Here is a 12108-nt window from a genome sequence, read left to right on the forward strand (position 1 = left end):
ACCACACACTGATACACTCCTCCTCCCTAACACTGTCACACTCCCCTCTTCCCCACACACAGATAAACTCCTCCTCCCGACACTGTCACACTCCCCTCTTCTCCACCACACACTGATACACTCCTCCTCCCTGACACTGTCACACTCCCCTCTTCCCCCACACACTAATACACTCCTCCTCCCGACACTGTCGCACTCCCCTCTTCTCCACCACACACTGATACACTCCTCCTCCCGACAATGTCACACTCCCCTCTTCTCCACCACACACTGATAAACTCCTCCTCCCAGACACTTTCACACTCCCCTCTTCCCCCCCAAAACATGCTGATACACTCCTCCTCCTAGACACTTTCACAATCCCGTCTTCCCCCCCACACATGCTGATACACGCCTCCTCCCTGACACTGTCACACTCCCCTCTTCTCCACCACACACTGATACACTCCTCCTCGCTGACACTGTCAAACTCCCCTCTTCTCCACCACACACTGATACACTCCTCCTCCCTGACACTGTCACACTCCCCTCTTCCCCCACACACTGATACACTCCTCCTCCCTGACAATGTCACACTCCCCTCTTCCCCCACACACTGATACAATCCTCCTCCCGACACTGTCACACTCCCCTCATCTCCACCACACACTGATACACTCCTCCTCCCTGACAATGTCACACTCCCCTCTTCCCCCACACACTGATGCACTCCTCCTCCCTGAAACTGTCAAACTCCCCTCTTCCCCCAGACTGATACACTGCTCATCCCTGACACTGTCACACTCCCCTCTTCCCACACACTGATCCACTCCTCCTCCCTGACACTGTCACACTCCCCTCTTCCCCCACACTGATACACTGCTCATCCCTGACACTGTCACACTCCCCTCTTCCCACACACTGATACACTCCTCCACCCTGACACTGTCAAACTCCCCTCTTCCCCCACACACTGATACACTCCTCCTCCCTGACACTGTCACACTCCCCTTTTCAGCCACAGACTGATACACTCCTCCTCCCGTCACTGTCACACTCCCCTCTTCCCCCACACACTGATACAATCCTCCTCCCGACACTGTCACAATCCCCTCTTCCCGCACACACTGAGAAACTCCTCCTCCCTGACATTGTCACATTCCCATCTTCAGCCACAGACTGATACACTCCTCCTCCCGACACTGTCACACTCCCCTCTTCCCCCACTCTCAGATACACTCCTCCTCCTTAACACTGTCACTCTCCCCTCTTCCCACACACTGATACACTCCTCCTGCCTGACACTGTCACAATCCTCTCTTTAGCCACAGACTGAAACACACCTCCTCCCAGACACTGTCACACTCCCCTCTTCCCCCACACTGATACACTCCTCCACCCCAACACTGTCACACTCCCCTCTTCCCCCACACACTGATACACTCCTCCTCCCCGACACTGTCACACTCCCCTCTTCCCCCACACACTGATACATTTCTCCTGCCTGACACTGTCACACTCCCCTCTTCCCCCACACTGATACACTCCTCCTGCCTGACACTGTCACAATCCCCTCTTTAGCCACAGACTGAGACACACCTCCTCCCAGACACTGTCACACTCCCCTCTTCCCCCACACTGATACACTCCTCCACCCCGACACTGTCACACTCCCCTCTTCCCCCACACACTGATACACTCCTCCTCCCCGACACTGTCACACTCCCCTCTTCCCCCACACACTGATACACTCCTCCACCCCGACACTGTCACACTCCCCTCTTCCCCCACACACTGACACACTCCTCCACCCTGACACTGTCAAACTCCCCTCTTCCCCCACACACTGACACACTCCTCCTCCCTGACAATGTCACACTCCCCTCTTCCCCCACACACTGATACAATCCTCCTCCCGACAATGTCACACTCCCCTCTTCTCCACCACACACTGATACACTCCTCCTCCCGACAATGTCACACTCCCCTCTTCTCCACCACACACTGATACACTCCACCTCCCAGACACTTTCACACTCCCCTCTTCCCCCCCAAAACATGCTGATACACTCCTCCTCCTAGACACTTTCACAATCCCGTCTTCCCCCCCACACATGCTGATACACGCCCCCTCCCTGACACTGTCACACTCCCCTCTTCTCCACCACACACTGATACACTCCTCCTCGCTGACACTGTCAAACTCCCCTCTTCTCCACCACACACTGATACACTCCTCCTCCCTGACACTGTCACACTCCCCTCTTCCCCCACACACTGATACACTCCTCCTCCCTGACAATGTCACACTCCCCTCTTCCCCCACACACTGATACAATCCTCCTCCCGACACTGTCACACTCCCCTCTTCTCCACCACACACTGATACACTCCTCCTCCCTGACAATGTCACACTCCCCTCTTCCCCCACACACTGAAACACTCCTCCTCCCAGACACTTTCACACTCCCCTCTTACCCCCGACACACTGATACAATCCTCCTCCCGACACTGTCACAATCCCCTCTTCCCGCACACACTGAGAAACTCCTCCTCCCTGACATTGTCACATTCCTATCTTCAGCCACAGACTGATACACTCCTCCTCCCGACACTGTCACACTCCCCTCTTCCCCCACTCTCAGATACACTCCTCCTCCTTAACACTGTCACTCTCCCCTCTTCCCACACACTGATACACTCCTCCTGCCTGACACTGTCACAATCCCCTCTTTAGCCACAGACTGAAACACACCTCCTCCCAGACACTGTCACACTCCCCTCTTCCCCCACACTGATACACTCCTCCACCCCGACACTGTCACACTCCCCTCTTCCCCCACACACTGATACACTCCTCCTCCCGACACTGTCACACTCCCCTCTTCTCCACCACACACTGATACACTCCTCCTCCCTGACAATGTCACACTCCCCTCTTCCCCCACACACTGATGCACTCCTCCTCCCTGAAAATGTCAAACTCCCCTCTTCCCCCACACTGATACACTGCTCATCCCTGACACTGTCACACTCCCCTCTTCCCACACACTGATACACTCCTCCTCCCTGGCCCTGTCACAGTCCCCTCTTCCCCCACACACTGATACATTTCTCCTGCCTGACACTGTCACACTCCCCTCTTCCCCCACACTGATACACTCCTCCTCCCGACACTGTCACACTCCCCTCTTCCCCCACTCTCAGATACACTCCTCCTCCTTAACACTGTCACTCTCCCCTCTTCCCACACACTGATACACTCCTCCTGCCTGACACTGTCACAATCCCCTCTTTAGCCACAGACTGAAACACACCTCCTCCCAGACACTGTCACACTCCCCTCTTCCCCCACACTGATACACTCCTCCACCCCGACACTGTCACACTCCCCTCTTCCCCCACACACTGATACACTCCTCCTCCCCGACACTGTCACACTCCCCTCTTCCCCCACACACTGATACACTCCTCCACCCCGACACTGTCACACTCCCCTCTTCCCCCACACACTGACACACTCCTCCACCCTGACACTGTCAAACTCCCCTCTTCCCCCACACACTGACACACTCCTCCTCCCTGACAATGTCACACTCCCCTCTTCCCCCACACACTGATACAATCCTCCTCCCGACAATGTCACACTCCCCTCTTCTCCACCACACACTGATACACTCCTCCTCCCGACAATGTCACACTCCCCTCTTCTCCACCACACACTGATACACTCCTCCTCCCAGACACTTTCACACTCCCCTCTTCCCCCCCAAAACATGCTGATACACTCCTCCTCCTAGACACTTTCACAATCCCGTCTTCCCCCCCACACATGCTGATACACGCCTCCTCCCTGACACTGTCACACTCCCCTCTTCTCCACCACACACTGATACACTCCTCCTCGCTGACAGTCAAACTCCCCTCTTCTCCACCACACACTGATACACTCCTCCTCCCTGACACTGTCACACTCCCCTCTTCCCCCACACACTGATACACTCCTCCTCCCTGACAATGTCACACTCCCCTCTTCCCCCACACACTGATACAATCCTCCTCCCGACACTGTCACACTCCCCTCTTCTCCACCACACACTGATACACTCCTCCTCCCTGAAACTGTCAAACTCCCCTCTTCCCCCAGACTGATACACTGCTCATCCCTGACACTGTCACAATCCCCTCTTCCCACACACTGATCCACTCCTCCTCCCTGACACTGTCACACTCCCCTCTTCCCCCACACTGATACACTGCTCATCCCTGACACTGTCACACTCCCCTCTTCCCACACACTGATACACTCCTCCACCCTGACACTGTCAAACTCCCCTCTTCCCCCACACACTGATACACTCCTCCTCCCTGACACTGTCACACTCCCCTTTTCAGCCACAGACTGATACACTCCTCCTCCCGTCACTGTCACACTCCCCTCTTCCCCCACACACTGATACAATCCTCCTCCCGACACTGTCACAATCCCCTCTTCCCGCACACACTGAGAAACTGCTCCTCCCTGACATTGTCACATTCCCCTCTTCAGCCACAGACTGATACACTCCTCCTCCCGACACTGTCACACTCCCCTCTTCCACCACTCTCAGATACACTCCTCCTCCTTAACACTGTCACTCTCCCCTCTTCCCACACACTGATACACTCCTCCTGCCTGACACTGTCACAATCCCCTCTTTAGCCACAGACTGAAACACACCTCCTCCCAGACACTGTCACACTCCCCTCTTCCCCCACACTGATACACTCCTCCACCCCGACACTGTCACACTCCCCTCTTCCCCCACACACTGATACACTCCTCCTCCCCGACACTGTCACACTCCCCTCTTCCCCCACACACTGATACATTTCTCCTGCCTGACACTGTCACACTCCCCTCTTCCCCCACACTGATACACTCCTCCTGCCTGACACTGTCACAATCCCCTCTTTAGCCACAGACTGAAACACACCTCCTCCCAGACACTGTCACACTCCCCTCTTCCCCCACACTGATACACTCCTCCACCCCGACACTGTCACACTCCCCTCTTCCCCCACACACTGATACACTCCTCCTCCCCGACACTGTCACACTCCCCTCTTCCCCCACACACTGATACACTCCTCCACCCCGACACTGTCACACTCCCCTCTTCCCCCACACACTGACACACTCCTCCACCCTGACACTGTCAAACTCCCCTCTTCCCCCACACACTGACACACTCCTCCTCCCTGACAATGTCACACTCCCCTCTTCCCCCACACACTGATACAATCCTCCTCCCGACACTGTCACACTCCCCTCTTCTCCACCACACACTGATACACTCCTCCTCCCTGACAATGTCACACTCCCCTCTTCCCCCACACACTGATGCACTCCTCCTCCCTGAAAATGTCAAACTCCCCTCTTCCCCCACACTGATACACTGCTCATCCCTGACACTGTCACACTCCCCTCTTCCCACACACTGATACACTCCTCCTCCCTGGCCCTGTCACAGTCCCCTCTTCCCCCATACTCTGATCCACTCATCCTCCCTGACACTGTCACACTCCCCTCTTCCCCCACACTGATACACTGCTCATCCCTGACACTGTCACACTCCCCTCTTCCCACACACTGATACACTCCTCCACCCTGACACTGTCAAACTCCCCTCTTCCCCCACATACTGATACACTCCTCCTCCCTGACACTGTCACAATCCCCTTTTCAGCCACAGACTGATACACTCCTCCTCCCATCACTGTCACACTCCCCTATTCCCCCACACACTGATACAATCCTCCTCCCGACACTGTCACACTCCCCTCTTCAGCCACAGACTGATACACTCCTCCTCCCGACACTGTCACACTCCCCTCTTCCCCCACGTTCTGATGCACTCCTCCTCCCCGACACTGTCACACTCCCCTCTTCCCCCACACACTGATACACTCCTCCTCCATGACACTGTCACAATCCCCTCTTCCCCCACACTGATACACTCCTCCACCCTGATGCTGTCACACTCCCCTCTTCCCCCACACCGATACACTCCTCCACCCCGACACTGTCACACTCCCCTCTTCCCCCACAAACTGATACACTCCTACTCCCCGACAATGTCACACTCCCCTCTTCTCCACCACACACTGATACACTCCTCCTCCCGACAATGTCACACTCCCCTCTTCTCCACCACACACTGATACACTCCTCCTCCCAGACACTTTCACACTCCCCTCTTCCCCCCCAAAACATGCTGATACACTCCTCCTCCTAGACACTTTCACAATCCCGTCTTCCCCCCCACACATGCTGATACACGCCTCCTCCCTGACACTGTCACACTCCCCTCTTCTCCACCACACACTGATACACTCCTCCTCGCTGACAGTCAAACTCCCCTCTTCTCCACCACACACTGATACACTCCTCCTCCCTGACACTGTCACACTCCCCTCTTCCCCCACACACTGATACACTCCTCCTCCCTGACAATGTCACACTCCCCTCTTCCCCCACACACTGATACAATCCTCCTCCCGACACTGTCACACTCCCCTCTTCTCCACCACACACTGATACACTCCTCCTCCCTGAAACTGTCAAACTCCCCTCTTCCCCCAGACTGATACACTGCTCATCCCTGACACTGTCACAATCCCCTCTTCCCACACACTGATCCACTCCTCCTCCCTGACACTGTCACACTCCCCTCTTCCCCCACACTGATACACTGCTCATCCCTGACACTGTCACACTCCCCTCTTCCCACACACTGATACACTCCTCCACCCTGACACTGTCAAACTCCCCTCTTCCCCCACACACTGATACACTCCTCCTCCCTGACACTGTCACACTCCCCTTTTCAGCCACAGACTGATACACTCCTCCTCCCGTCACTGTCACACTCCCCTCTTCCCCCACACACTGATACAATCCTCCTCCCGACACTGTCACAATCCCCTCTTCCCGCACACACTGAGAAACTGCTCCTCCCTGACATTGTCACATTCCCCTCTTCAGCCACAGACTGATACACTCCTCCTCCCGACACTGTCACACTCCCCTCTTCCACCACTCTCAGATACACTCCTCCTCCTTAACACTGTCACTCTCCCCTCTTCCCACACACTGATACACTCCTCCTGCCTGACACTGTCACAATCCCCTCTTTAGCCACAGACTGAAACACACCTCCTCCCAGACACTGTCACACTCCCCTCTTCCCCCACACTGATACACTCCTCCACCCCGACACTGTCACACTCCCCTCTTCCCCCACACACTGATACACTCCTCCTCCCCGACACTGTCACACTCCCCTCTTCCCCCACACACTGATACATTTCTCCTGCCTGACACTGTCACACTCCCCTCTTCCCCCACACTGATACACTCCTCCTGCCTGACACTGTCACAATCCCCTCTTTAGCCACAGACTGAAACACACCTCCTCCCAGACACTGTCACACTCCCCTCTTCCCCCACACTGATACACTCCTCCACCCCGACACTGTCACACTCCCCTCTTCCCCCACACACTGATACACTCCTCCTCCCCGACACTGTCACACTCCCCTCTTCCCCCACACACTGATACACTCCTCCACCCCGACACTGTCACACTCCCCTCTTCCCCCACACACTGACACACTCCTCCACCCTGACACTGTCAAACTCCCCTCTTCCCCCACACACTGACACACTCCTCCTCCCTGACAATGTCACACTCCCCTCTTCCCCCACACACTGATACAATCCTCCTCCCGACACTGTCACACTCCCCTCTTCTCCACCACACACTGATACACTCCTCCTCCCTGACAATGTCACACTCCCCTCTTCCCCCACACACTGATGCACTCCTCCTCCCTGAAAATGTCAAACTCCCCTCTTCCCCCACACTGATACACTGCTCATCCCTGACACTGTCACACTCCCCTCTTCCCACACACTGATACACTCCTCCTCCCTGGCCCTGTCACAGTCCCCTCTTCCCCCATACTCTGATCCACTCATCCTCCCTGACACTGTCACACTCCCCTCTTCCCCCACACTGATACACTGCTCATCCCTGACACTGTCACACTCCCCTCTTCCCACACACTGATACACTCCTCCACCCTGACACTGTCAAACTCCCCTCTTCCCCCACATACTGATACACTCCTCCTCCCTGACACTGTCACAATCCCCTTTTCAGCCACAGACTGATACACTCCTCCTCCCATCACTGTCACACTCCCCTATTCCCCCACACACTGATACAATCCTCCTCCCGACACTGTCACACTCCCCTCTTCAGCCACAGACTGATACACTCCTCCTCCCGACACTGTCACACTCCCCTCTTCCCCCACGTTCTGATGCACTCCTCCTCCCCGACACTGTCACACTCCCCTCTTCCCCCACACACTGATACACTCCTCCTCCATGACACTGTCACAATCCCCTCTTCCCCCACACTGATACACTCCTCCACCCTGATGCTGTCACACTCCCCTCTTCCCCCACACCGATACACTCCTCCACCCCGACACTGTCACACTCCCCTCTTCCCCCACAAACTGATACACTCCTACTCCCCGACACTGTCACACTCCCCTCTTCCCCCACACACTGATACATTCCCCCTCCCTGACACTGTCACACTCCCCTCTTCCCCCACAAAGATACACTCCTACACCCCGAAACTGTCACACTCCCCTCTTCCCCCACACACTGATAGACTCCTCCTCCCTGACACTGTCACACTCCCCCTCTTCCCCCACACATTGATACACTCCCGCACCCTGACACTGTCACACTCCCCTCTTCCCCCACACTGATACACTCCTCCACCCTGACACTGTCACACTCCCCTCTTCCCCCACACACTGATAGACTCCTCCTCCCTGACACTGTCACACTCCCCTCTTCCCCCACACTGATACACTCCTCCACCCTGACACTGTCACACTCCCCTCTTCCCCCACAAACTGATACACTCCTCCTCCCAGACACTGTCACACTCCCCTCTTCCCCCACACTGATACACTCCTCCACCCTGACAATGTCACACTCCCCTCTTCCCCCACACACTGATAGACTCCTCCTCCCTGACACTGTCACACTCCCCTCTTCCCCCACACATTGATACACTCCTCCTCCCTGACACTGTCACACTCCCCTCTTCCCCCACACTGATACACTCCTCCACCCTGACACTGTCACACTCCCCTCTTCCCCCACACATTGATACACTCCTCCACCCTGACACTGTCACACTCCCCTCTTCCCCCACACATTGATACACTACTCCACCCTGACACTGTCACACTCCCCTCTTCCCCCACACACTGATACACTCCTCCCACCTGACACTGTCACACTCCCCTCTTCCCCCACACACTGATACACTCCTCCTCCCTGACACTGTCACACTCCCCTCTTACCCCACAAACTGATACACTCCTCCTCCCGACACTTTCACACTTCCCTCTTCTCCACCACACACTGATACACTCCTCCTCACTGACACTGTCACACTCCCCTCTTCTCCACCACACAATGATACACTCCTCCTCCCTGACACTGTCACACTCCCCTCTTCCACCACACACTGATACACTCCTCCTCCCTAACACTGTCACACTCCCCTCTTCCCCCACACACAGATAAACTCCTCCTCCCGACACTGTCACTCTCCCCTCTTCTCCACCACACACTGATACACTCCTCCTCCCTGACACTGTCACACTCCCCTCTTCCCCCACACACTAATACACTCCTCCTCCCGACACTGTCGCACTCCCCTCTTCTCCACCACACACTGATACACTCCTCCTCCCGACAATGTCACACTCCCCTCTTCTCCACCACACACTGATAAACTCCTCCTCCCAGACACTTTCACACTCCCCTCTTCCCCCCCCAAAACATGCTGATACACTCCTCCTCCTAGACACTTTCACAATCCCGTCTTCCCCCCCACACATGCTGATACACTCCTCCTCCCTGACACTGTCACACTCCCCTCTTCTCCACCACACACTGATACACTCTTCCTCCCGACAATGTCACACTCCCCTCTTCTCCACCACAAACTGATAAACTCCTCCTCCCAGACACTTTCACACTCCCGTCTTCCCCCCCACACATGCTGATACACTCCTCCTCCCTGACACTGTCAAACTCCCCTCTTCTCCACCACACACTGATAAACTCCTCCTCCCAGACACTTTCACAATCCCGTCTTCCCCCCCACACATGCTGATACACTCCTCCTCCCTGACACTGTCACACTCCCCTCTTCACCACCACACACTGATACACTCCTCCTCCCTGACACTGTCAAACTCCCCTCTTCTCCGCCACACACTGATACACTCCTCCTCCCTGACACTGTCACACTCCCCTCTTCCCCCACACACTGATACACTCCTCCTCCCTGACAATGTCACACTCCCCTCTTCCCCCACACACTGATACAATCCTCCTCCCAACACTGTCACACTCCCCTCTTCTCCCCCACACACTGATACACTCCTCCTCCCTGACAAAGTCACACTCCCCTCTTCCCGCACACACTGATGCACTCCTCCTCCCTGAAACTGTCAAACTCCCCTCTTCCCCCACACTGATACACTGCTCATCCCTGACACTGTCACACTCCCCTCTTCCCACACACTGATACACTCCTCCACCCTGACACTGTCACACTCCCCTCTTCCCCCACACACTGATACACTCCTCCTCCCTGACAATGTCACACTCCCCTCTTCCCCCACACACTGATACAATCCTCCTCCCGACACTGTCACACTCCCCTCTTCTCCACCACACACTGATACACTCCTCCTCCCTGAAACTGTCAAACTCCCCTCTTCCCCCAGACTGATACACTGCTCATCCCTGACACTGTCACAATCCCCTCTTCCCACACACTGATCCACTCCTCCTCCCTGACACTGTCACACTCCCCTCTTCCCCCACACTGATACACTGCTCATCCCTGACACTGTCACACTCCCCTCTTCCCACACACTGATACACTCCTCCACCCTGACACTGTCAAACTCCCCTCTTCCCCCACACACTGATACACTCCTCCTCCCTGACACTGTCATACTCCCCTTTTCAGCCACAGACTGATACACTCCTCCTCCCGTCACTGTCACACTCCCCTCTTCCCCCACACACTGATACAATCCTCCTCCCGACACTGTCACAATCCCCTCTTCCCGCACACACTGAGAAACTGCTCCTCCCTGACATTGTCACATTCCCCTCTTCAGCCACAGACTGATACACTCCTCCTCCCGACACTGTCACACTCCCCTCTTCCACCACTCTCAGATACACTCCTCCTCCTTAACACTGTCACTCTCCCCTCTTCCCACACACTGATACACTCCTCCTGCCTGACACTGTCACAATCCCCTCTTTAGCCACAGACTGAAACACACCTCCTCCCAGACACTGTCACACTCCCCTCTTCCCCCACACTGATACACTCCTCCACCCCGACACTGTCACACTCCCCTCTTACCCCACACACTGATACACTCCTCCTCCCCGACACTGTCACACTCCCCTCTTCCCCCACACACTGATACATTTCTCCTGCCTGACACTGTCACACTCCCTTCTTCCCCCACACTGATACACTCCTCCTGCCTGACACTGTCACAATCCCCTCTTTAGCCACAGACTGAAACACACCCCCTCCCAGACACTGTCACACTCCCCTCTTCCCCCACACTGATACACTCCTCCACCCCGACACTGTCACACTCCCCTCATCCCCCACACACTGATACACTCCTCCTCCCCGACACTGTCACACTCCCCTCTTCCCCCACACACTGATACACTCCTCCACCCCGACACTGTCACACTCCCCTCTTCCCCCACACACTGATACACTCCTCCACCCTGACACTGTCAAACTCCCCTCTTCCCCCACACACTGACACACTCCTCCTCCCTGACAATGTCACACTCCCCTCTTCCCCCACACACTGATACAATCCTCCTCCCGACACTGTCACACTCCCCTCTTCTCCACCACACACTGATACACTCCTCCTCCCTGACAATGTCACACTCCCCTCTTCCCCCACACACTGATGCACTCCTCCTCC

The sequence above is a fragment of the Heterodontus francisci genome, unplaced genomic scaffold, assembly GCF_036365525.1.
Source record: "Heterodontus francisci isolate sHetFra1 unplaced genomic scaffold, sHetFra1.hap1 HAP1_SCAFFOLD_570, whole genome shotgun sequence".
In the NCBI taxonomy this organism is placed as follows: Eukaryota; Metazoa; Chordata; class Chondrichthyes; order Heterodontiformes; family Heterodontidae; genus Heterodontus; species Heterodontus francisci.